At 37.7% G+C, this 27,542-nt stretch overlaps 2 long non-coding RNA genes across 2 annotated transcripts in view; one reads left to right on the top strand and one right to left on the bottom strand.

The window, feature by feature from the left end:
• Positions 1–27,150, top strand: part of LOC123386161 — a 1,074,166-nt gene extending 1,047,016 nt beyond the window's left edge. Inside the window, exon 8 of the long non-coding RNA XR_006599868.1 lies at positions 24,222–27,150. This is a non-coding gene — a long non-coding RNA (uncharacterized LOC123386161). The remainder of the gene's footprint in view (positions 1–24,221) is intronic.
• Positions 19,977–25,227, bottom strand: LOC123386163. The gene is made up of 3 exons (XR_006599873.1): positions 25,091–25,227; positions 24,577–24,632; positions 19,977–20,876 (listed from the first exon to the last, which is right to left on the bottom strand). It is a non-coding gene; the product is annotated as an uncharacterized LOC123386163 (long non-coding RNA).
• Positions 27,151–27,542: the final 392 nt, after the last annotated feature.

Here is a 27,542-nt window from a genome sequence, read left to right on the forward strand (position 1 = left end):
TTCAGTATCAGAGAAAAATGAACTGAAGGTCTCCCTTTAAGAGTCATTTCCATGTTAGGTTATATTTGTGATTATGGTTCCAATTCTAATGCTGCTATCAGACAGAAGATACCACAGTGTTGGTGACATTCTAGTGTTGTTTTTGGGTACCGTTGGAACCATGATCCTTTTTGATCTTTCCTTATAAGGGAATTCACTGTTGTTACCGAGTGGGGTCATTCTTTTTCACTTCAGGAGTCTTTTGGCTAATATGGATTGGAGTTACTATGGCATTTCCATGGTACCGTGGATACATGGTACCTAGTCATAACAAGATGTTTCTAAATTTTACTGGGTGTATTATTCTGGAACTGTACTAATTATTTACTTACTCATTCAACAAGAACTTTTTGTGACTTCCATGCCAACAAATATCCAGACACTGGAGCAGGGAGATTAATAAAATTTGGTTCACCTTAAGAAACATGAATATTAGTGGGGATTAAAAAAAAGCCAGGGCTGATCATAATAAATATCACAAATGTGAAAGCAATGAGTTAATAATAATAATACAGACTTACCTAGGTAAATATACGTATGTAAATATAATAGCATAAATGTAAAGAGTGCTGTAATAGTGAGGTTGCATATTGCTCATGGTTTGTTGAAAATGTATCAAAGGACAGGCTCTGTGCTGACAGCTCAGAGGCTGGAGCCTGTTTCAGATTCTGTGTCTCCCTCTCTCTGACCCTCCCCTGTTCATGCTCTGTCTCTCCCTGTCTCAAAAATAAATAAAACGTTTTAAAAAATTTAAAAAAGGGGGGCGCCTGGGTGGCTCAGTTGGTTAAGCGGCCGATTTGGCTCAGGTCATGATCTCGCGGTCCGTGAGTTTGAGCCCCGCGTCAGGCTCTGTGCTGACAGCTCAGAGCCTGGAGCCTGTTTCAGATTCTGTGTCTCCCTTTCTCTCTGACCCTCCCCCGTTCATGCTCTGTCTCTCCCTGTCTCAAAAATAAATAAAACGTTAAAAAATTTTTTAAAAAAGGTATCAAAGGAAAGTATAGGGAGAAAACAAAACTTTTGGACCCTGCCACCCTATAGGTGCTACACCATTTCTCCGTTCTTCACAGAAAAACTTTTCCAAACTATTTCCAATATTTTGTTATAACTCTTACCTGTCTTATCCCAACTTACTCCAATTTGGATTTTTTTTCCACTGAACTTCACCGGAAGTCTTCATATTAAGGTTTATCTTGTCAGATTCTGTGGTTGACTTTCTTTCCCCATCTTCTCAGAGAATTTGGAAGAAGGAAGTATCATCCTCTTTGAAATACTTTATTCTCTAGATTTATGGATACCATGTTCTCACAGTATTTCTCCTTCTTTGTTGTCTGCTCTTTTCTAAACTTTTTCCTCACTTCTTGTCTTTTGCCCTAATCGGTACAGTAGAACACTCCATATCCTGGGGCTTTTCTTATCTCTAACTACAAGCTTTCCTTGGCTGATCTAATCAAGTCAAATGGCTCTATAAGTCCCATCCTTACAAAATATTCCTATGTATTCATCTCTGTTCCACACTCTCTCCTTACTCCAGACTGGCTCATTTATCCAACTGCCTATTCAGCATCAGGCTTTAATGACCAACACGCATGTCAAAATTAGCATATATAAAGCACAAGTCCTGTTTTTCTTCCTTTAACATTATCTTCACCCATCTTTCCAGTCTTAGAAAATGACATCACTTATTTGTTTCAAGTCAAGACACCAGAAAGGATAGATTATTTTTTTTCTTCTTCCATTATCTCTCACATGCAACCTATCAGAAAACTGTGCCATTTCTCCTTCTAATATAAATCCCACATGGGAGATCTCCTCATCATTTTCAAAGATAAAACCTCTGGGGGCTCCCGGGTGGCTCAGTTGGTCAAGCGTCCGACTTCGGCTCAGGTCTTGATCTCACAGTTGGTGAGTTTGAGCCCCACTTTGGGCTCTGTGCTGACAGCTCAGGACCTGGAGCCTGCTTTGGATCTGTGTCTCCCTCTCTCTCTGCCCCTCCCCAGCTCATGCACTCTCTCTCTCTCTCTCTCTCTCTCTCTCTCTCTCTCTCTCTCTCTCTGTTTCAGAAATAAATAAACATTAAAAAATTAAAAAAAAAACTCTAAAAAAACAGAGATAAAACCCTGGACCACACCACTGTCTCTTGACTGGATTATTTCACGATCTCCCAAATTATATCTTTGCTTCACTCTTCCCTGATCACTATGCATATTCTATTCATTCTTTAAATAACATGTAAGTGATATTTCTAATGGCTTCCAATTACACTTTGAACAAAGCCCAAATCCTTGCAAGGAAGCCTATGTGATCTCACTTCTCCCTGTCTCTCTGATTCCATACAGTCCATTCACATCTTCCCAACTCCTGACACTTGACCTTTTTTTGGACCTGGACCCCTTGAACATGACTGATGTATCATCACGTAAGGGCTTTTGAACTTGCTGGTTCTTCTTTCACCTGCAAGAAGCCACTTCCCTTGGATATTGTAAGAATACATTCTTTTACCATTTAGGAAAATTTTCTCTAACACACTAACGTAGTCCTCTACATATAAACCATAGGTCACTTACGATTTCATTTTTGTGTTTTATTTCTTTGTAGTTGGTAGTAGAACTAAAATCTCTTTATTTATGCATATCTTAACTTTCCCACTAAATATATAAATCTAAGAAGGCAAACACTTTGCCTTTTTTTAATTGCTGTTTTTGCTGGGCCTACAGAGGGCCAACACATGGTAGATCTTCAGTAATCACTGGTCGAGCAAAAGATTGGATGAAAGTGATGAATCAATCAGCTTATTCAAAGTACCAGAAGATATAAAAAGTGCCTTACTGAATCACGTCGGTTGTCAATCTACTTCAGTCTTCAGTGGTGTTCATTGATGTGGAAGGCTCGTCTGCCTTTTAATCATCATCCTTATTACCTGACGTTGTCAGGTTCACATTCTAATTTGCTTTCGTTCTCTAAAACAACATACTATGAAATTATAATGCAGTATGGAGAAATTTCTAACTTTTTTTTTCGTTTCTTTTAATTAGAGAATGAACAGTTCATTAACAGAAATGAGAAAGAGGGCTATTTTCCACCTGTGACCCAATATGGTTTTGGAGATTCAAAATACAATCGTCTGGTTTTCACATCCTAACCTCTTCTGGTCTTGCATCAGCTTTGTCAGGGATGATCTCATACAAAATGTATTTTGCTACATATTTTGAGCTGGACGTTTCAAAACTCTTCAATGCATTCCAAAATTAGTATTTATTCAGCAGGTTACAGAGGGACTACTTGCCTAAGGTCTATCCCTTACCAAACTGTTTGGAATTGGTGTAGGAAAGTGAGAATCAATCATTGCAGTAAAACCTTCAGAATAGATTTCCTTTTCTCATTGCCTCCCCAGTCATTACCAAATGGCTGACTGTGCAGCTGGGCAGCCGGTAACACAGGTGAGGCGGTAGACCTTAAACTCACAATTTTTCCTCCTCTGCTTTTTTTTATGAGTTATAATGGCCCACAATTTTTCTTTTCCTTCTTTTTGTCTTCAGCTTAACAAACTACTCACCCTGAAGAATGGTCCTGAAGAAGCCAAAGTGATGTTTCTTTAAACAAAATGTATAGATTTCCTGCCATAGACTATTTTACCTTCTCCTGCTTTCTTCTCATTGTCCTTTTCCTATTGTTAAGTTTTTAATTTTTTAAGTTTATTTATTGAAAGAGACAGACAGAGAGAAAGAGAGAGAAGGGAAGGGCAAAAAGAGAGAAGGCCAAGCAGGCTCTACATTGTCAGTGTGGAGCCAGATATGGGGCTTGAACTCATGAACTGTGAGATCATAACCTGAACCAAAACCAAGAGTTAGAGGCTTAACCAACTGAGCCACCCAGGTGCCCAAGTTTTTAATTTTAACTCCAGGATAGCTAACGCACAATGTTGTATTAGTTTCTCATTGTTATTTATGCATATATGTATATGATATACATATACATATACATATATATATTGCAGATAGCCTGATGTGACTAAATTTTAATGAAAAAATATGGAATTTCCATTGAAAAAGCACAAAAGCAAAATACAATTTAGGATCGAAGAATTATAGAGCTTGTGATTAAATAAACGTGTTTCTGCATAAAGAAAGAAAGAATGGTCTTGATGTACACATTTTAATTAAGGTTTTAATTAAACATTAAACATTTTGTTTTACCTTAATGCTATAAAATCGTATACTTGCTTGAAATAATCATGGCAGCAGAAAATATGAAAACTTGTTTTGTTAGTTTCTTTTTAAGTGTATTTATTTATTTTGAGAGAGAGAGCACACGAATGACAGAGGGACGTAGGAGAGGGAGAGAGAGACAATCCCAAGCAGCCTCTGCTCTGTCAGCGAAGAGCCCAACGCGGGGCTTGATCTAATGAACCCTGAGACCGTGACCTGAGCTGAAATCAAGCATTGGAGTCTTAACCCATTGAGCCACTCAGGAGCATCTGTTTTGTTAGTTCTTTTTAAATAACAATGTGGAGAGGCAATATTCCTGTTTTCAATAAGCTTCTCTCTCTCTCTCATTTTTAATAAAAGTGGAAAAGGGAACCATCTTGGGGAAAAGAAGGTTTTATAATATGCCCGTATCCCCACATCAGCTTACCAGTTTCCATGTTCACAATCAATTATTTAAAGTCTATATATATTTCAGACATGTTAAACAACAGAATCCAACTGAATAAATTTAAAGATCAAATTGGCTTTATTCAGTGATTCATAAATCAGGCAGCATCCCACCTGGCCATAAAAAGGAGCTCCAAACAGCTTCAGAAAAGGAAAAAGTTGTTAAAAGGCAGAGAAGTGGTAGGATAAGGAAGTCAATAACAACAAAAGGGATTATTTAGGGAGAGGTCACCTTCCTTTGGAGAGCAGCAGGGGGCTTTCAGATGGTTTACATCACTAGTGCTGACTAGAAAATTCCAGACTGACCAGTTAAGGTTTCAATCCCGGTGAAGGCTGAAACTGCAGTTGGGTGAGGTATTAAGTCTTGGTTTGCTGATGTGGGGTTTAGCACAAGAGACTCCATTTTGGGTCTGCTGTCTCCTTTTTAGGAGACAAGATATTAACCAAGGGACATAAATGCAAAACATTGCTGGACTTCATTGTTTGTGTTTTGATTTTTATATAGCATTAAAAAATTAGTCATCATATAGTCCCTTACTACAAATATATATATGTGTGTGTATATATATATATATATATATACACACACATATATATATGTATATATATATATATATATATATATATATATATATATATATATATATACATACACACCATAATGGATAGATTTAATTTGATTTTTTAATTCTGTTTTTTAAAACGAAGATCTGCTACCTGCTGCTTTGCTAGTCTCATCCTAATCTCGGATGAACCATTTCAGGTTTGTGGAAACCTGGCATATTTTAGCCAAAATTTTGCTGCTGCTAAATAATGATATCATTGTACTGGAAAAGATATTTTCTGTTAATAAATTAAAAGTAAATAGAATGGACAAACCTATGCTGAATGGTATTGCAAGGATTATAGCAAGAGGTGGGAAATCCTGTGGCTGAAAAACAAGATAAAGAAGAATATTGTCATTCTAGCTTAAAAAAAAAGAAAAGAAAAGGTACTTTATGTCAGATGGAGGGGAACAACCTATTACTTAACATTAAAGAGCTATAAAAATGCTGCTTTTATTTTTCTATCCAATACAAACATTTTGTAGTAGAAACAGATTGGTAGAAATTTACAATTTGCCTTAAGGGATAAAAAACAGAACAAAATACCAGAGAATCTTTAAGAAAGGTTACATTTTCTTTGATCCTTTGTTAAAGTGTCTTTCAATGGGATGGAAGATAGAACACCAGACTCCCTGCAAGAACATTTATGAAGATGGTAAAAATACCTACTGGACCTGAGTCAAAGAGAATAAAAATAGAACAAAATTTTGGCAAGATTTAGTACACTGTACTCTGTCCTTTAGCCTAAAAGTCAAGCCTAAAAAACCATTAGACAGAGGGAGAGAGAGAGAGAGAGAGAGAGAGAGAGAGAGAGTTAGTTCACATGTATATGTTCAGCTATGTGATAGGTGGAGAAACTTAAATTAGAATTTGAAATAAGTAATCTAATTGTGGAGGTACTAATTAACAGTTGAGTACCTTTGAAATATTTAAATAGATGATAGTATGTCTATTTTTTCTTATTTTGAGAGGTAGAATTGCTTAGCTATGAATTTTGGTGAGGAAAAATAGTTTTGTTACTAATGTTGAATTTGATAGAATCTCTCATATACAACTTATTTCAGTGCAGTAATTTCCTTGTGAAAACTAATTACCTCAAAATTTTGTTATTTTATCTTTTTATTAAATGTATTAATACCTTGAATATTTTGTATCATATTTTCAATTAATTTTTGTAATAAGTCCCTTTATTTTCTCTCTGAAGGTTATGATGTATATATAGTAGATTGTAAATATATATGTATTTTTATATAAATATACATATAATACATAAAAATACATATCTATATCTATATCTATATATATATCTATATATATATATATAATCTACTATATATATTTGGATTAGTAGATAGAATCAGGTTTCTGAATCAGGTTTTATTTCACCAGTTAAGACATGATCAAGTAATAGAATCACATGTGAAATCTCTAAATGAGAGAAATTTAAATCCTTTTGTCTCAAATCAGGACCCCAACAGCCTGAGAATTGAGGCGTTCTGCTAAGATTTAGTAGCTAACTACTTAAAACGAAAGTAGTTGACAATAATGTGAGCCATAGCACCTCTTTCTTTTTCTAGACTATAAAATGGTCTTTTAACCTTAACACCCTAATAAATTAGGGTGTTTGATTCCCTTTGGATATATTGGAAGAAACACAGAGCACCCTTTCCTCTCCACATGCCAGTTCTAAGACTCCATGGAGAGAACCACTGTGGGGATTCAGAAAGAGCCAGTCAATTGCTGTATTTGAGGACTTTTCTATCCGTTAGTATATCACACAGGGGTTTCGCAGACAACCTCCAGCCACTCCCGTGCCTTCAATGAGGCATTCAGCAGCCGCCCTGCTTTGCTGTCTTCAGTAACTGCAGTGGAGAGCATTTCAGGGAATGTTAATACAGTGCCTCTTCACACAGGTGACTCCCATTGCTACAGTCTCTCTCTCTCGCTGTCAGCTTTGGGGATTCCATCTCGGTTGGCAATGGCACCAGGTCATCTTGCTTCATGCTTTGAAGTGTAAATGGTATTTATATGGCTAACAGCTTTTTGAGTGGATATATTCACATATAATAGATATTATGCTGATTGACATATATGTCCTAGCTCATTTAATCTTCATGCAACTCTGTGAGATAGATGCTTTCATATTCTGCATTTCAGAGATGGGAAACTGAAGCTCAGAATGTTAGGTAACTTACCTGAAGTAGCAGAGCTTGGGTCAGGAGTAGGATTTCAACTCATGATGCCTGGCTCTGGAGTTGGCTATTATTGCACAGTTAGGAAAAAATATACATTGTTTAGCTATATGCCTCAGAGTCTAGGAACTGGGAAATGATAAGATGGAAATATCACAGACCCAGCTGAGGAGTGTGGTATGTGTAAGAAGCTACAAAGTTAGGGTGATTTCCAGAAATTAAAGGCAGGTCTTGGGTGAGAATCTGTGATGTGTATGTGTTTCTATTATGGTTCAAGTCCCACAGAAGCTGGAAAATAAATTCCAGTTACCCCAAATTTCACCTCTCTCCCTCTCTCTCTTTCTGTCCCTGTCTCCCTCCGTGTGTGTGTGTGTGTGTGTGTGTGTGTGTGTGTGTGTGTGTTTATCCCGTATATCACAGTCCCCTAATATTCCTGGTCACAGTCTGGAAGAGCTTTCAAGGAATGCTTGCTTTGACAGATTCAGAATAAAATCCCCAAATGAATCTAATAGTGCTAGTAGTAGTAATGGTTATTTGTAAATGATGAGTAACTGTGTATACCTGCAGGCAAATCCTTTTAAGTATGATTTCCTTTCTGTTTTACCTATTTTATGAAACATGTGACCATAAATGACACCATGTCAAAGCATATTTCCTCTTTCATCTGAGTTGCATATGTTTATAAAAGAATAGCCAGGGTGGAGGAACATTTTGACTGGAATGTTTACATCCTATATTTACAGCAATGAAGTCTATAGTAAAGATCATCACATTTTCCCCTTGCTCACCCTGCCAAAGAAGGCTAGCCGAAAATACCTTAGTGATGTGTGCTTTCGGCATTAGGAAACCAGCTCATAGTCTTTGAAAACTTTGTATTTCAGAATAAAACCCCTTCTATACCCTAGAAGGTGACATTGCACTTTCTTTTGATTCTGGAATCTTACACACACACACACACACACACACACACACACACACACACACACACAGGTGCCCTCATGCAACAGAACAAAAAAATCCTCTGCATTTCTCTTCCTATACCTATACTGCTATACCAATAGTATACACTAGAGGGCAATGCAGCTATTATCATTCTGCCTGCCAGGTTTTGATCAAATTTCCTGATGCTATTATAAAATATAGAAAGCATACATTCATTTAAAATAAACTGCACGCATTTGTTTTAAAAGCACTTAGCTTGTACCTGATGGTTAATAGATGTGAATTGCTCAGAGCCCTGATGCACACAGAGCAGTGAGCGTAATGAATTTGGCAGCTTTTTTAAAGAAAGGGGGAGGGGTAGACAAATATGAACTAAATTCTTTCATTTGCTTTGATACCTTAAGGGAAAAAAAAATCAGAAATAATGAAGAGTCATTATGAACAAGCTGGTAGGTATAAGTATTAGTTTACATTTAAATGAAAATAACTCACAAGAGAAGAAAGGGTATGTTTCAAATAGTTTCCAGCATCTTGTTTGAAATGCAAAAGAGCAATTTGTATTTGTATTAATTTAGGTGGATAGCTCTGATTCGCTTGGTCCTTGTTAAAGATTTGTTTCTGTTTACCTTGGCAATGGGCATTTGGAACAGGAGTTGGAGGCAGTGCAAAGACTTACTAAATGTGAGGCCTAGAGGGTTTGATACCAGCCAGGGCAAAACGAGCCTGGGTGAGTTGAACACCCTTCAGGAAGGAGAAACGGCAGAGCAATACGTTAGGACGTTATTCCCTTTCACTGGCAAAACTTAAAAGAATAAATTTATAAACATAAGGCACCAGAAATAAAAACACCCTTTCGTTCTATTTCCTGCAGTGACAAGAGATATATTTTCTAGATTGTAGACAGAGCTGCCTCGGAGATAAATTGTCTGATTTCAGCATCTCAGCAGTGGATAATAGATTCCCCTCAGAACCACATAATTAAAAAATGACATTTCTGCTACTTTGTGCCAACCCAGTGCCGCTGCTGCCCCTGGTTTCCGGGCCTGGGAGCCCTGCAGGGTACAACCAAACAAATTTTGCATTATTCAGTGGGACAATGTAAGGCCTTGTTAACAAAAAAAGTTCCTTCTAGGAGGACTGGAGGACTTTATTATATTCTTCTCTACAAATTGCTCATTCTGCTTTTTCTTCTTCTTCTCCTTCTTCTTTTTTTTTAATCCTGCCAACAAGAAAAGGGTATGAACGATGAGATTAGGACATCCACTTATTACAAGTTAGCAAGATGAAAGAGAGCATATGTGACTAGCAGAATAAATTAAGAGCCCAATTTTAGCTTTTTTTTTTCTCCAAGCAGAAATTCAGAATCGGCCAAAGATAAAGCCAAATGCTATGAGAAAAATATGCAAATCAAAGTGCTTTTTAGGTCCATATCCTTAGGTATCTTTTAGATGAGAGGGTTAATCCTTATATGGATTTTTTTTCCTCCTGGGAGTTTCTTGAAAGGTAATTGCCTGCAGTCTGAACAGCTGCTCTTTATGAGCCTGTCAGTTCACTGTATATCTCTAAAAAAGTGTGTGTGCTAGACAAGCCTCCAATTAACAGTTACTAAAGTGTAAATGGATTTCCAAATGTCATATAGCTGGTAATTAGCGAAACCAGGACCAGGAATGGATCTCTTGATTCTTACTTGAGGTGTTGAAATAACTGCCAATATTCTGCAGGTGTCTTTATTTCAAATAACAAAAGCGCACCTAAGAATAATCTTTTTTTTTTTTTAAGATGATATCAGACTCATTAAAGATAAAGAATTCAATGAATTTAGATTTTGGAATTTGAAGCCCAAATTCTGAAATTGGGATTCCTCCACCCAGGGTTTCAACGCTAGCACGCAACTCGTTGCCCCATGACCCTAAGGATTTCACTATAGCTTTCTGAGATTCCGTGTTCTTTTTTTTTTTTTTTAATTTTTTTTTCAACGTTTATTTATTTTTGGGACAGAGAGAGAGCATGAACGGGGGAGGGGCAGAGAGAGAGGGAGACACAGAATGGGAAACAGGCTCCAGGCCTGCTCCGAGCCATCAGCCCAGAGCCTGACGCGCGGCTCGAACTCATGGACCGCGAGATCGTGACCTGCCTGAAGTCGGACGCTTAACCGACTGCGCCACCCAGGCGCCCCGAGAGTCCGTGTTCTTGTGAGTAAAACCAAGTTACCTGGACAGGACAGCCTTTCTCTCAGACTTATAAAGAACGTGTAAAATGGTGTGCCTAGTACCAAGTGCTACAAAAAAATGTGAAGGAAGATGATTATAGATTTTAATCAATGTATATAATGCCCTAGAAATCACCATGGCAATCTAGAGGTTGAGAATAGAGTCTGCAGAATATGATGTTCCTGGTGCTGTCATTTTCTTGCACTTAACGACTTGGTTTACTTGAAGCAGTGGCATGATCTTGTGCCCTTCTCATAGACATGTTGTGAGGGTTAGGGGGTGGATGGGTTTCATTTTGGTCCAGTAGCTGGTGTGTGGTGAGCTGTCAGGAAATACACAGACACAAAAATGCTTGTCTCTGTCACTTAAAACCCATCAGTATTCATAACTTCCACTCAACATATTGTCGATTCAGAAAACAGACTGTCAGATTTCAAATTCAACTCCACTTATTAGCAGCATAACTTTGGCATTAGATTAAACTCTCAGGGGGCGTCTGGGTGGCTCAGTCGGTTAAGCGTCCAACTTTGGCTCAGGTCATGATCTCACAGTTCGTGGGTTCAAGCCCTGTGTCGGGCTCTGTACTGACAGCTCAGAGCCTGGAGCCTGCTTCGGGTTCTGTGTCTCCCTCTCTCTCTATGCCCCTCCCCTGCTCATGCTCTGTCTCTCTCTGTCTCAAAAATAAACAAAAACATTAAAAAAAATTTTAAACTCTCTGTGCCACTGTTGGCCTTTTGTTCCTAATGTGTATTTATGACAAACTTTGGGAAGGTATGCTGCTCATCAAAAGCAGACAGATCTATTTACTAGTTCATATATTATAAGAACTAAGGAATATGGCATCCTATTGAAGTATAAAGGATGGAGGAAAAATGGTGATATAAATAAATTTACATTAGATGAACGTTCCATATGCCCACAGGAAGATGATCTTGCTGTCTGCCTGAACTAACGCTAGGCACAGTGTCAGTGTGATAAAAGATTAATGCTGTAGTTAATGTTGTGTCCCCCAAATTCTATGTTGAAATCCCAATGCCCAGTGTGATGGTATTAGGAAGTGGGGCTTTTGGGGGGATGCTTAGATTATGAGGGTGCGGCCCTCATAAATGGGATTAGAGACCCCAGAGAAATCCTTTCCTCTTTCACCATGTGAAAACACAGTGAAAAATCTGTGACCTAAAAAAAAGCCTTTACCCGACCATGCTGGCACCCTAAATCTCAGACTTTTAGCTTCCAGAATTGTGGCAAAAAAAAAAAAAAAATCCTGTTGTTTATAACCCCCCCCTCCCCCCGCCAGCCTATGGTACTTTGTTATAGCAGCCTGAAAGGGCTAAAACAATTATATTGAATGATTTAACAGCTATTTGAATAGGTATTAGTTATATTTCTTAAACAAAATTTTGATTAAAATTTTATAAAGTAAGTTGTGAGCCTTCAGGCTTAGTCACAATGACCTTGAATAATATTTACAGTAATTTACACATCGATGGCTCAGAAAAAAATGGTCTAATTGTCTTTTTTTCCATTTGCCACAATATGAAAATACATATACACAAGGTTATTCATTTCCACATTATTAATAATTGTAAAATATTGGAAACAACCTAAATATCTATACCTAGGAGAGTACATCAATGAATTGTAGATGTACGCATAATTAAGTACAATGGAACTGTAAAAGGAGGTAGATTTCTATGATCAAAGATAGAGTAATTTCAAGAATATATTGTTAAACAAAGTGAAAATGATTTGGAATATACTTCATGTAAAAAAAGACGGAAATATGATAAGTTATATATGCATATTCATATTTGTAGCTAAGAAATATGGAAATGATGACCAGAAACTATTCAGATCAGTTACTAACAGGGAGAGAGTGGAGGCAGAAAGGAGGTGTGGGGGAAGAGAACTGAAGTAGCACAGATGTGGGATGTACTTTCAAGAAAGTTCTGAAAAGAAGGTTCATAGCAATGTTTCCACTGACTCCAAATACAGATAAAAAGTTTAAGACCATAAGTTTCCTTTCCTTGTGTTAATTGTTTCTTTGGCTACACAGAAGCTTTTTAGTCTGATGTAGTCCCACTTGCCAATGTTTGCTTTTGTTCCTTGTGCTTTGTTGTCATATCTAGGAAATCATTGCCAAGACCAATGTCAAGGAGCTTCTTCCCTATGTTTTCTTTTAGTTTTGTAGTGTCAGTTCTTGTATTCTTTGCAGTAGAATTATAATTAGGTAATGAGCAGGAAATGAGTGAAATAGAAACTCGTTTTTGAGCAAACAGCACAGTATAATGACTAAAGACAAAGATCATCAATGATAAACTAACATTAGCGAGTGGGGTGCCTGGGTGGCTCAGTCAGTTAAGCATCTGACTTCAGCTCAGGTCACGATCTCAGATCTCAGGGTTCATGAGTTTGAGCCACACATTGGGCAGCTCAGAGCCTGAAGCCTTTTTCAAATTCTGTGTCTCCCTCTTCCTGTGTCCCTCCCCCATTCTTGTTCTCTCTCTCTCTCAAAAATATAAATAAATAAATAAATAAATAAATAAATAAATAAATAAATAAATAAAATTAGTGAGCAAAATTATGATGAATAGGATATTTCTATGGCTGCAGTGTAACTCCCTACAAAATGCCTGTTACCATAGAAGGAAATCTAGTAACTTTATCAGGGAAAAACTTGGCACTAAGTGACCAGAGGTAATATCACCAGTTATAAGTCACTGCCCTTAGGTTTCTCTTGATGTGATGTAATGAGAGAAAAACTCATTTCAGTGGTATTTTTGCTAAAAACTTCAGTTTAATCATGAGAAATTATCATGCAAACAAAATAAATGATATTATACAAAACTTGACCAGTCCTCTTCTTAAGTATTAAGGTTATAAATGACAGAGAGAGAGAGAGAGAGAGAGAGAGAGAGAGAGAGAGAGAAACTCTTGTAGATTTGCAGATTGGAAGAGATTAAGGAGACATGTCAATTAAATGCAATGAATGGTTCTGGATTGAATAGAGGAAAGCAAAACCAAAAACAAAAACATTAATGTGACAACTCACGAAATTCAAATCAGGTCTTTAGATTAGTTAATGGGAGTATATCAATGTTAATTTTCCTTTTTTGATCGTGCACCATGGTTATGCAAGGTGTTGACTTTAGGGAAAGCTAAGCAAATGATATATTGAAATTCTATTATTTTGTAACTTTTTTATAAATCCAAAATTATTTAAAAATAAAGATTTAAAAACAAAAAAAATACTCTGAGCATACAGATACTTCAATATTTAGAACTTAGTTTAAAAGTAAAAAGAAAAGAGAGGGAAACATTTAGAAACGATCTTAAAGCTATGAGTGACAGATTTTTCACATACATTTGGAAAAGTAATCTAATTTTTAGTAATACTAATGATTATCTAATTTGGTTAATTATGAGAACAGTGTAGTGGGATACATGTCCTATCTCAACTTTGTGGGATAGGTTACAATGTTCTCCCCATTTTAAGAGGGCTCAACTAGCAATTAGAGGGTTATTAAATCATTTTTCCAAAACAGAGTTCAAATTTGTTCTCTATTCATGAAAAGAAATTTTTATTTACCAAGTATCTAATAAGATTGTCACTTTGCATATATTATGTCTAAGCCTCGTAATGTGACTGAAAAAAACTCGTGTCCTTATTGAAGAGTTAGGAAGCTAAATTCAGAGAGGCTACCTATTAATAACAGGGAACTTAAATGAGCATTTTTGTGGTTCTATTTCTGTTCTATGTAAGCTACACTACTAACTTCACTGAGGCCACATGGCTAATTAAAAATCCATACTCTCCCCTTACATATCATATTGAGTCATCTAAGCAGGGCTAATAGAAACTTTAGTTTGCCGGGTCATTTTTCTTAAAATGAAAACATGAACAAAGGGCATCTGTTTAGTCATGATTAAATGAATAATATATATTTTTTAATTCTCTTAAGTAAATGAAAGTAAATAGTATTATTCCAATGAAGTTGAAGAAACTCACACACACACACACACACACACACACACACACACTTAAACACATTCAGATACACACACCTGATACAAGACAACTAAACAAATGTCGAAAACCCAAAACTTTTGTTCTTCGTTTCATTATAAATTCCTTTCCATATATCATTTGGTACATGTTCTAGTGACAAGCAGTGTGCTGGCGGTAAATCAATGGCTAATTTATGTAACAAGACTCAACCTGAGCCTTGAGCTGTATTCAGTTTAGAGAGTCAAACTTTTGCTTTTTTCTGGTGCACTTGTGTGCTTTTTTGGCTAGGAACTTATTTGCATGAAGAAACGAGGACAGAATTCTCTGAAGGACAAAGAGGAACAGACAGAAAAGCTTAGACTGGTATCACAGCCCCAATTATCAGTGTGAAAGGGGATTTCCGGTAGAGTATTGGGTTTAATGTTCCCTTAGCGGCACCCCCAAAGGAAGAAGAATCACATTTGTGACCAGGTCTGAGAGCATTAAAAGTAGGAAACAATGTTAGCAGAAGATTAATAAGTCGTTTTCACTCTGTAAGTGCAAAACAACAGAGAAGAGAGTGAGTTGCCCTCTCTCCACACCTGCCAGTGACACAGTTGCTTGTTCACTGAGGCAGGTTGACATCTCTGTCTCCAGAGGTTTGGACGCACCCGACTGTGCCTGGTGGAAGGTTTTCCATGCAAGTGCCGGAAGCTGCTGTGTAGAGTCCTCGTAGAGATCCCTCCAGGAAATACTACTTGTGGTAATCAGAGGAAGAGGAAGGAAGCTGGAGTCAACATGTGAGAGAAGCAACACAGTTTCCCATGTATGGGAGATGCAACCTGTGGAGATTCTTCAGAAAAAACTTGAGTGAAACCGTATGAAGAATTTGTCTGAGAATCCTTCCAATAACTTGTGGGGGTAAATCTAACAGTATAAGTTTTATCATCCTTAATGGATTCGCCCTCACTGTGACCTTGGAAAACAAGAGGTACTGGCTGTTGTGTTGCTACCATTTTATTTAGAAAAATCTTCCTAAAACGGTTTCCTTTTTAAAAGCCAACAAACCTTTTCATTCAGTGAGTTAAGGTATGCTAAAGTGGGTTTTAAAAATGCCCCCCAAATATCTAATGGCTTGAAACGAAAATAAATTCTAAGAGTAGTTGGGAGAGGGGCATAGTTTGGCCAGGCAGCTCTGCACCACGAAATCTTTCATGGCCAATATCTGAATGAGCTCTGCCATCTTCCAGGTGCAACTTCCAAAACTTCCCTGGGGGTTGCCCCCTTCTGGGTAGCCAGGGCGGTGTGGCGGGGGGAGGGGAATGCAGTGGCACATGGGAAGATTTTACAGGCCAAGCCTGAAGGGGACACATGTCCCTTCAGCTTGCCTGCCCCGGTCAGAAAACCCTCCTCGTGCCACAAATACCAACCAGAGAGCTAGTGAATGGCACATGTGAGCCTCAGAAGAAGAGGAAACAAGTTTTGGCAAATAGCCAGCAGTCTCTGTCACATTCAATGGCCATTCTTTGAATTAGTTTTTTTTTTTTTAACAAATTCCACTAAACCTTCTGAGGGATGAACCCTTAATACAGGCTTGCAAATAATAAATCCTTGCCGAATCAATAAATGAGTCACATCTTCTAAAATAAACTTAATTTTTTAAGTGATTAGCAAGATACCTAAGTGGAAGTTAACGGTTACATTTCTTTATACTGGAAATAGCTTAGTTAGGACTCACTTCCTTTGGCCATTCAGTGCATTTATTCAGGATACATTTATGAAAAAATATGTGATTTGTTCCTATTTTAGAAATAAAGAATACAGCAGTGACAAAGATCATCCAGGACAAAGATCATCCACTCTAACAGAGAATACATTCTAGTGGTGAAGGCAGTGATGGACAAATCAATAGTGACATGTATCTATTCATTCTATACATGATAATAAGAATATTATGTTTAAGACACTGTCCTAGGTGTTAGAGATATTAGTGAATATAAGATAAAAAACTATTTTCCTCCAGAGACCTTTGATTCTAGCGGGTGATAGGAACTATAAACAGACTAAATAAGTAAATACAAGCATATTAGGAAGCCATCTGTAGTGTGGTAGGAATCCTGGGGCTGGAGAAACCTAGCAGGCCCATTTCACAAGGTAGGATCAGGGACGATAATGGAGTCTCTGAGTGTGGAGAAGCTACAAGAAGCTAGAAGTGAGCCAGGTCATGACTAGGAGACACAAGCAGAGCTAGGAATCTTCACAACTCAGCCCATAGCCAGATAGAAGGAGACCATGCTGGCACTCATATCTTGGGTATCTTTATATGATTTGACAGTAGAAATGGGTATCAAATCCTCAACTGGAGTGATGACCAAAAGGATGCCTTATTCGCAAGATGATCTTAAGAGGGGCAAAAGATGAAGAGGCCTGTAGAGTTTCATTTCTCAGAAGAAGAGAGAGTGTGGAGCTGGTATTATAACTGATTGGATTGGGGAGACATTCTGTCCTCAGAGGAGTGTCCACTCATGATGAGAAGCTACTTCAAAAGCAAACACATTTTGAGTGGGGAAATCTATATTCTTGGAATGTTGGCCCAGGTAACAGTATCTATCCTTCTCCTTGCTGAGGTGAGGTGAAGTGGACATCAAAGAAACAGCTTCATTAAAGATAGTCTATGGGATGTTCATGGTGAAAAGCAAGTGAGAGACACCCAGACTTCAACCCAGGTACCTAGGCCTTGCCAGCCCAGGCAGCCATCAGCCCACCAGGGTTGAGGATGAAATAAGTCCAACCAAGTTCTTTGTTGACTTTTTTAAACCAGGTCCCAATGCCTCTAAACTACCCTTACTGTCAAGGGATACAGTAGCAGCTTTTAGACTCATACTCTTCTCCACATGCCTTCGTGATGCCAACCACACCCACTTTATGGAAGTATTGTGTGAGACAGTCCTCCGTGAGTTTCTTGAATTCTCACTTGTCTCTCTAGTTATATCAAAAAATGACCAGGCCTCGATTGCTCTTAACTTGGGCAGTTTCTCAGAGCGTGTTTTGGAGAGAGCAACTTTGAAAGATGAAGTCTCTGCTTCAGGGAGAGATAGCAAGCTTGCCTACTGCTTGTTATACAAGCAGTGGATTGTGCTAACTCAGAGTCCCTTGGTAACAATGAAAATCCACTGCATGCATAGCATCTCTCTGGCCTCCTCCACATCACAAGACTTAGGATCAAGGGAAACAATTCAAAACAGAAGTTTTGTGTCTTCTGAAGCATCCATGAAATAGTACACGGAGTTAACAAGGAGTTAACTCCTTGGCTTGTGAATGGGGGTAAAATAAAATCCCAGACCCCATAAGTAATCTGCTAATGAAATTGGCCTTTGAGAAGTTGTGTTTGAGATGTTTATCAAACATCCAAGTGGAGATGTCTACATATGGGGATATACAGTTTTGGAGTTCAGAGGAGAGGTCCCAGCTATAGGCAGCATTGGAAGTCATTGGGATACATATGTATTTGAAGCTTTGAAACTTCATGAGAGTGAATTCACCAAGAATGTGAATATAGTTAGATAAGAATAACCAAGCCTGAGTCCTGAGACATTTCAATGTTGACATAACAACAAATGCCAATAAATGCCATGGAATAAATGCTAAATTGCTGGGTCAAGAAAGTGCCAATGACTTCTAGGAGAGAGGTGGAATAAATTATATTTTGGAGCATGACCGTCCCATCTCTCAATCTCATCTCATGCTGCTTAATTCCTAGCATTATTGGAAATATTTTGTTTCTTGAACATACTTACAACTTTTCCTGCCATGTGTCCTTGCTTTATTCACATTCCTGGGCCTGGAATGCTCTTCTCGTCTCATTTCTAAGAACTAAGTCCTGCCCTCTCAGATTTCTGCTACCATGTTGTTTCTTCACTGAGACCTATCCCAACCACCTCACCCCCAATTATGTTTTATCAAAACACATATGCATTCCCTTCCTTATGTATATCACAATTTATATATCTAGTATATGTTTAAAATACTAGGTTATTTTATATCTGATTACACATTTACTTATATACTGATAATGTCCTGCAAAATGCTCCATGAGAATGTGGATATCAATAGTTTTCTAGTCTGCTACACTCCCAACATCTGATCCTGTGCCTGGAGTTTGCAAACAGTTCAGTAAATATTTGGAGAATAAAGCCAGTACTTGTATAAATGTTGACCCTTTAATCCATCCAAGCTTCTAGTCACCCATCTGTAGAAATATATCAATTATATAGTTGTGAGACTCAATGAAGCGTGTTTATATGTACCACCTGATACATAGTAGGCCCTCAGTAAGTACAAAAAAGTTAATCACTTAGTGTTGGAAGACTATATGGGAAAAATACATTGAAGAAAAGCATCATTTGTTCAAAGGCAGAATTCTCTCTGCTCAGGAAGAGAAATGAATGGTGAGACTAGTCTATGAGTGAATAAAAAGCACATACAGAAAGAAGACTAATAGATTGAAATGTCAAAGACTGGAAGATTGGAAAAAACCCAAAATGGAGCTAAAGAAACTAGAACCAAAATGAGTAAAGATCTAAGCAACAAAATGAAAAGAACATTGTACAAGAAATGTCCATAAATCTAAGGAATGTTTCTGGTTCAGAGGGAGCAAGAGATCAGCAAAGAAGAAGATAGGTAGTGAGGAATGACAAAGATTGTTCTTTGATAGAAGCGGCTGAGCTGTCATAAAATCAAAAATAATACTTTCTCTTCAGGATAATAAAAGAGAGTGATGGGGAAGAAATGCAGGAAACACAGGTACACCTTCCAGAAGAAGTGTTAGGCGTTGACTTTGAAAACTATCAATCTTCGGTCTAAATAACTGATTAAAAATTAAGTGTTCCACGACCTTGACTGAACTCTCAGAAAACTCCAGATTTCATAAGAAAGAAATAAAAATGTTGAAGTGAGGAGTTTAGGAGAGGCCTCTTTAAAAATATCCACAAATAAGGTAAACTTAAATAAATAGAGAGGACTTGGGGACTCTAATATATATAGAGAGAGTATATATAACATATATAAATGTTACATAGAGTATATATATAACATATATAAATATGTGTTTGTGTACATGCATATATGCATAAATACACAATATAAGGGATAAAATAAGAAAAGCAAAACAGAACTATTTAAAAATTTTTTTTCAACATTTATTCATTTTTGAGAGACAGAGCACAAGTGGGAGAGGGGCAGCGAGAGAGGGAGACACAGAATCAGAAGCAGGCTCCAGGCTCTGAGCTGTCAGCACAGAGCCCGACACAGGGCTCGAACTCACGAACTGTGAGATCATGACCTGAGCCGAAGTCAGGTGCTCAACTGACTGAGCCACCCAGGCGCCCCATGAACTATTTTTAAAAGAATGGCCACAAGGTTCATGTACACATATTAAACACAAAGGAAATATGTAATTATTCTTGTTATAATTTTATTGCAATATTTTACTTATAATTATTATAAACTATTCTTTGAATGAATGCTATACACATACACAAACATCTGAATCCCTTTGAGGACAACAGTGTCTGGCTTAGGGTGAAATTCTGGGATCTTGGATCGGGTTCCACAATAAGCAAGGAAGGGCAGGACCTCAAATGACAGAATACAAAGAAGTTTATTGGAAAAATTTCATTTTGGAGTGAAACTTAAATGCCATTTGAGGTTTCAGAATCAAGGGTCTTGATAGCGGGGTGGCATGTGGGTGAAAGGAAGCAATGGACATGGTATGAAAGGAAGAATGGAGTCAGGAGGTAAAGGCATAAAACATTTCTTCAGGCATCAAAAGGTTAAATGGTCAATACACTATCCTATTTTGGCATGGGGAGGGAGCTGTTAAAAGTGACCTGGTGACTGAGAAAATAACTATAAAGACTTTTCAATGACTTGACTTCAGTTGCCAAGTTTATTTTGACCTATGCTATTGGGTTTATGTACCCTGCAAATTCATATGTGGAACCCTTAATCACCAATGTGATGGTATTTAGAGATGGAGACTTTGAGAAGTGATTAGGTTGTTAGGGTGGGGCCCTCACGATAAGATGAGCATCTTTATAAGACGAGACAAGAGAGGGCTTGCTTCCTCTCTCTCTCTCCTCGCCATGTGAAGCTACAAGGAGAAGATGACCATGTGCGGACCAGGAACAGGGTCTTCACTAGGAGCAAAGTTGCCGGCACCTCGGTCTTGGACTTCTCAGTGTCCTGAACTGTGAATAATAAATTTCTGTTGTTTATACCATCCATTCATTGGTATCTTGTGATAGCAGCCTCATCCGATGAAGACAGCCCGATACTCTAATAAATCACTGATCTTTGAAGTGGATATTTCAGATTAGTGTAATTTAAGGGGACTCATTTTCCAGTAATATCAGGTCCCTAAGATTCCTAACATCAGGCTCCGAGGGCTACTGACCTTATGAACATCAAAAAATAATTTTCAATGTGTGTCTCATTTGCAAAGAAAACTGCTGTGCCACCTTGACATGTTTCCCCCTTGCTCCAGATAATAATCTACTAGTAATAGCATGGCATGTTATGCAGTAGAATTCTGAGATAGCTTTAGTAAAAATTTTATTATGCCTTGTGATGTTGACCTACCTTGCTCACACATTGTTCTTACAATAATCAGGTACCAGATCAGGGGTTGGCAAACTATGACTTGTAAGCCAAATTTGGCCCACCAGCAGTTTTTGGAAATAATGTTTTATTGGAACACAGCACACCCATTTTTTTTTTTTTTTGTATTGGCTGCTTTTGTGATCTTGACTTGTTATCATCAGATAAAGTTGCCACTATGGGACCCAGTACTCTGTAGCACGACATCTGAATGGGGTAGTCTGATCACAGTTCTCTGGAAAATCTCCTATAAGATTTCCTTTCAAAACTTGATGGTGCCTCTTCCTGCCTCATATAACCATATGTAAATTTTTAAAATCATACTTTCTGAATTTATCTGCAAAGTTTCACAGGTATGTGAAGAAAGACCACCATATTAATCACAGGAACAGGATTAGTAATTTTGCCTTTTGGAGTCATTTCCTCAGCTTTATTAGATTCTGTTTTTTAAAGAATTTTCTAGAAACTGTAATTTTGTTTGCATACAGAGGTACAGAACATGCTTTAGTTCAGCATCACTATTCTCAATCTGAAATGTGAAAATAGCTTTTTGTTCCCTCAATCACTAATTGTCCTCAACTCTTACATTCCATCTTTTTCTTTAGCTACTCACATTTTGAAACCTTATGATGACTTCTTATATCCTCCAGAATAAAGCCTAAATTGCTCTATTAGGCCATAGAGGATTTGCATAGTGTGGCCCTAATTCATCTGTCCTGGTTTGTCCCCATCACCTTTCTGCACCCACACTTTGCATTTTCTGTACGTCATGGAGGCTTTCTCATGCCTCCAAGATTTGGTACCTTCTTCGGTTTTCTCTGCTCCATAAACCTTGTGCATCTCTGCATACGCAGTACCCATTCATCATTCATTTCTTTATTCTCTCCAATTCATCAAATATTTATTGAGCACCTGCTCTGTTTTGGGTTCTTTACAAAGCATGGGAAGAGAAGGATGAATAAATATGTACATTCCCAAGGAACTAATAATCCAGAGGGAACTTCAACTACCTAAACATTTAATCATGATGCAGCATCAGACCTAAATTAAGAAAAAGAAACATACATTTTTGAACGCAAAAACAGACATGAATTATAATACTTTATAAGAAATATCCTTGTACAGGATCCAAGTGAGGCCTAGAGCCTGTCAAAAGTGGCACCCAAATCATTGGTTTTACACCAAAGTTGTCTGCACGTATAAATCTGACTTTCTTTGAATACCTGCCATCATTTCCTCATTTGTAACTAACTAATAGAGATATGTTCTTAGATATTAGCTAACATCCTCAAAATTAGTAACTCCATATTTGAACTTATCATCATATCCATCAGATATACTTTTCTTGGGTAAACTCCTTTTTTTCCCTGAATTCCTAATCTGCAACATCACATGATTCTTCTGAGTCATGTAAAGATGCATGCACACACACACATGCACATAATTTAAATTTCACTTACTCTGAGAGCCCTTGCCTAGTTTGTTACACTCATTCATAGATTTCTATCCTTTTCACAATATTGATCACAATTTAATTTGGTACTGAATTAGTAATTCAATAAATTATATCAGCCCCATCCCACTAGACTACAGCTGTTTGTAACTGCCTGAAAAGTAAACCACTGCATTCCTAGTATATCTCTTATTCTCTGGCACAGGGTAAATATTCAGTAAATAGTTGCTTTTAAGTAAGCTTTGTGCCCAACATGGGGCTTGTACTCATAACCCTGAAATCAAGAGTCACCTACTGTACCAATTAAGCCAGCCAGCCACCCCAATAAATAGTTTTTGAAAGGAAGAAGAGGAAGACATTGGTCTTTGTCTTATTATGTTCCGTGATTTGTTGAAGTTACTTTCTTAAAAACCCTGCATTTCAATATGTTTCCCTGATTTTTAGAAATTAAATCACTAGTCCTCCACCTCTAATATATTTGATACATAGAAATCAAATTACATCACTTTAACTACTGTTCAAATTTACCTTATTAACTCAAAAATATTCAATAACTCCACATTGACAAAAGAATGATATCCAACCCCTTTATACTGGTAATCAAAGCCCCAAATGTTTTTTTCTTGGACTCTATGCTGTATTTTCCAGACATCTTTAAAGTAAGATGTATACATATAACTGAGTACTAATAAATGGAAATTTAACCATAGTAATGTGCCTCCCACTCAGGACTAGTCCATGACAATCTCCAACACATGATTCTCCATGATCTTCTCCTCTCTGTTGGCTGGATGTCAAAACCCAGGACACTCTTGGAAGCCTTGTATTAAAGATGGCAGAACCTCTATCAGACAGTCTGGTTGAATGTGTGAAGCAGATAAACTCTCTACAACTCTGGCACATCTATCCATTAAATGATATAATTTACATGAATCAGAAGCATATTTCTATTTGGGTATGTGACTGAGATATTAAGGTTTCCTGGTTATATCATCTGATATTGTTTAATGAATGTAACCTGATTAATATCAATATTCTCCTTTAGAAATATTTCCCTTTAGACAAAGTGAATTTACACGTGTGTATCTTTACCTTTGTAAAAGACATACCCTGTATTGTACATTGCGCATCTCACAGCAGTGGGGCCTTGTAGACCTATCCACCTCATTATCCTTCCCTGAAGTCAGAGATGATTGAATAAATTATGGTTGAAACTGAGTCAATTCTAGTATTTCTCCTAAACTGGGGCAGTCTTGTTGGATAGTGACAGGAACTCAAGGTAAAAGATGATTGGAAGTGCCATTTTGAGATGGTCATAATGGAATAAGTAGAAGAGCAGAGAAAACTAATATGTGTATGTAAAGGGAGAAAATTAAAAGACAACACAGGGAGAGTCAGAGACGAGCACTCATTTTCCCTTAAGCAGAAGCAGAGGAAAGAGTAAGTGCTTGTCTTCTCATTGATGTTTTTGTTCTTGTTCCAGGTTCTGGAGAAATCCAGGTACACTGCTGGCAATGGCTTTGATGTGGTGTCCAGATACTCTTCCACTAAGTTTTCCCTTTTCAGACAAGCCACTTAGTTGACTTCTACTGCACTCAATCAAATGTTCCTTTTCTAAGGCAATACTCCAAGCTTTTGGTCTATGTACGTTTGCTTGACCGATTTCTTCCGTAAAATGCTCCCCTACTGACTTCCACGCTTTTCAATTTTTACTTATTTTTCATGGCCTCCCTGATTTTTTAAGGACAATTTAAAACTAAAAGAAAAGGTACATTCTGTATCCTCCAAGTTCCCCAAACACACATTTCTGCCCGAAAAGGGATAAAACAAACACTTACATTCCTTAAATGTTCTATGTAAAGATGAGAAGCTTTGAATACTGATTCTTCAAAATCTAAAAGAGAAAATATTTTGCAATCCCAAGAGGTGATAAAATAAAATTATGAGCGTACTTTGACTTCTATTAAAATACAGGCAGTATTAAAAAATGAATGACTTAATTCTCTCAACTTTACTGGCACGTTTTATCAAAAGCATGTGTGATAGTAATTAAAATGTTTCTAATACGAATCATAAAGGCAGTGTTTCTACAGCTTCACGTTAGTACATGTGTAGTTTCATCTCTTGAGATGATTTTTTCTTTAGAAGAACCATTATGGTTAGAAAAAGTCCTTGAAAGTTCTTTCCTGATTGTCAGCTCTTATCTTCAAGTCTTGTGCTTGTATATCTTTTCATTTTCCTAGATCATATTCTGGATGTTCTTATGCCTGATATAAAGCAGTATGATATTGAGAGACCATTAAATTCATTGGATTATTATACAATAATGCTTATTCTAATTATCGATCTTACCATCCTTTACCTCCTTTTCATTTTCACCTTCATCAGTGCCGAGAATTAAGTTCGTACTCTGTGCCGGTCACTAGCTGATGCTGTTCCCGGTATCAGCTCAGCCAGGCTTTACAACCAGAGACTGAGGCAAGTATTTTACTGAGGAGGAGATTAAGTCTCAGAGACATTCACTATCTGACCCTGGGTTATACTGTAGCCGATAAATGGTTGTATTGGAGCTTCAGCCTCGTTCAGTCCAAAACTCTCTTAACGTCTGCTCTTTCAATGAGGAGGATGGAGGGGCACGTTAACATTGAGGGGCAGTGATGAGGTGACACAGGTTGATGTCACAGAGGCTGGCAAGTGTTTGGGAAAGTGGGGGTGATAGTGATGAAGGAGAGGAAAGGTAATTTTCTCTTATTCTGAGTTCTTAGGTGAGATTCCTATAATAAAAAACAGATTAACAAGAGAAAAGCAAATAGAATTTACTAATATAAATATCTCCTATATACATGGAAGAAACTCAGGGAAAATGAGTAACTCCTGGAGTTGGTATAGAATTCAGGATTAAACACTATATTGATAGGGAAAGAGAAGGAGGGGGGTAGACTTTCTCAAAGAGAGGAAGTGACTTGGGGGAAAGATGAAGAGCAGGTAGTTTTTGATGCCCTTGGAAAAACAGAGTGGGAGGTATGACAGTTTGTGACAGCATGTTCTGTGTGGCATCTTTCCTTCTGTCATGAGTCAATCTTCCTCAGAAGATGAAGCTCCTGGGGCAGATTTAGACAATTGAGTTCCTCTTGCAGGGTCTGTGTTTAGGTAGAGAAGGCCTCTCCTTACTTTGGCTGTTTTTCAAGTGCCAACGTCTCAAAATGTGCCAAGGCGACATACTTTGGGGTGGCATATTCGGCCATCCTGCAGAGACACGCTCAGATGGTAGAAAGGTGAGATCACAGGGATATAAGACAGTGTTTAGTATGACCTACTTTGGTTACTACCTTCTGGAAGGAATTAAAATTAAAAGAAATTTAAGTAGGGAAATCCAGGCGATACTGTTCATAGGCAGGAGGGTTGGGCAGAATTCGAGGAACACAGGCTGCCCCGGACCTACCGTCTCATCACCAAACCCTGTACGTGAACTGGAAGCATTTTGTGTCATAAACGTTATTACCACATGAGAGGTAGGAAGTGTTTCTGTCTGCTGTGGCACTACTTACTGTCACACACTACTTCCTTCTGTAGAAATCACATGCTTAAGCATTTGAGTGATGCTCGTATTAGTCAGAGGATTCAAGCAAGTTCAGAGATGATGGACTTTTCTCTTCAGAGCTATTTCAACATTACCATCTGGAATCCGCTCTTCTGGCTTTTGTTCTATTTCTGCTACACCATGTCCAGGCCTTGTGAAGCCTTAAATTTCCTCAGCAGATTGGAGCCAAACCCAGCATCAATTTAGGACTGTAGCTCATTCACACTGACTCCATATTATTTCCTCTTAAACAGAGTTTTTATACATTTCTGGGGGTACGTTGCTTTTATTTTTTAAGGGGGAAGTAAATTCCTGAAATCCTGAGTCTAACTGCTGGCTCTAAAGTAACTATGGTTTGCTTCTCCCTCCACAGCAAGAGAGAACGGCCAAATGTAGAAAATGGAGGCTCAGGGAAGGACTTGAGCATTGACAAGGCAGGTTCCTGCTGACCCCAAAGATTCAGGAACCCAGCCCACGGCCCTACAGCTTTCTGGACCAGGCAGACATCTCTGTTGAGAGACGTTTTGCTGAGGTGACATTCCTGCAAACCAAATGGGCTCGGGTTCCCCTGAAAGTAATGGGATCATTGAGAAGCCAGAAAAATAAAGGGTTTTTAATGGCGTAAGGGTTACAAATGCCGTAGGGCATATGGAATAAATTGTGAAGAAGTAATCATGAGACTAGAAGCCACAGATTTAATAAGACTACATTTGTACCGTATATACAAACAGAATTAGAAATAAATCCTATATGTTGGCATGGTCAAACCAGCACAAAATCATTTACCTTATATTGCTTTTATTTATTTGTTCATTTTTTACGAAAGGAAGAATAATTGGTACTCTATAAACAAATGCATGTGCATGCTTTAGAAATGATTTTTACGATTTTTTCCCTTTCCCCATCCCCCTTTAAATACTTCACTGGTCATATGATTCTATATTTGAAAATTTTGCTTTATCATCAGGAGGACTCATGCCTTCATAGCTCAATGTAATTTTTTAAATTTCTATTTGTAGAGTTGGAGCTGAGGGAACTAGCAACATTTGAAACCTGGAATGTTTCTCTGTTTGTGAATTTAATTTAATTTTATGTTTCGCTCAGCATGGTGCATATAGAGAGGGATCCATTTAACTTCAAGCTTCTCAAACATTTTCTCTATATTCTCATGTTTGGATTTCTTAAGCTATGGGTATAATACTCCTTGAGCTTCTTTTTAACACA

Source organism: Felis catus, chromosome B3 (assembly GCF_018350175.1).
Source record: "Felis catus isolate Fca126 chromosome B3, F.catus_Fca126_mat1.0, whole genome shotgun sequence".
Classification (NCBI taxonomy): Eukaryota; Metazoa; Chordata; class Mammalia; order Carnivora; family Felidae; genus Felis; species Felis catus.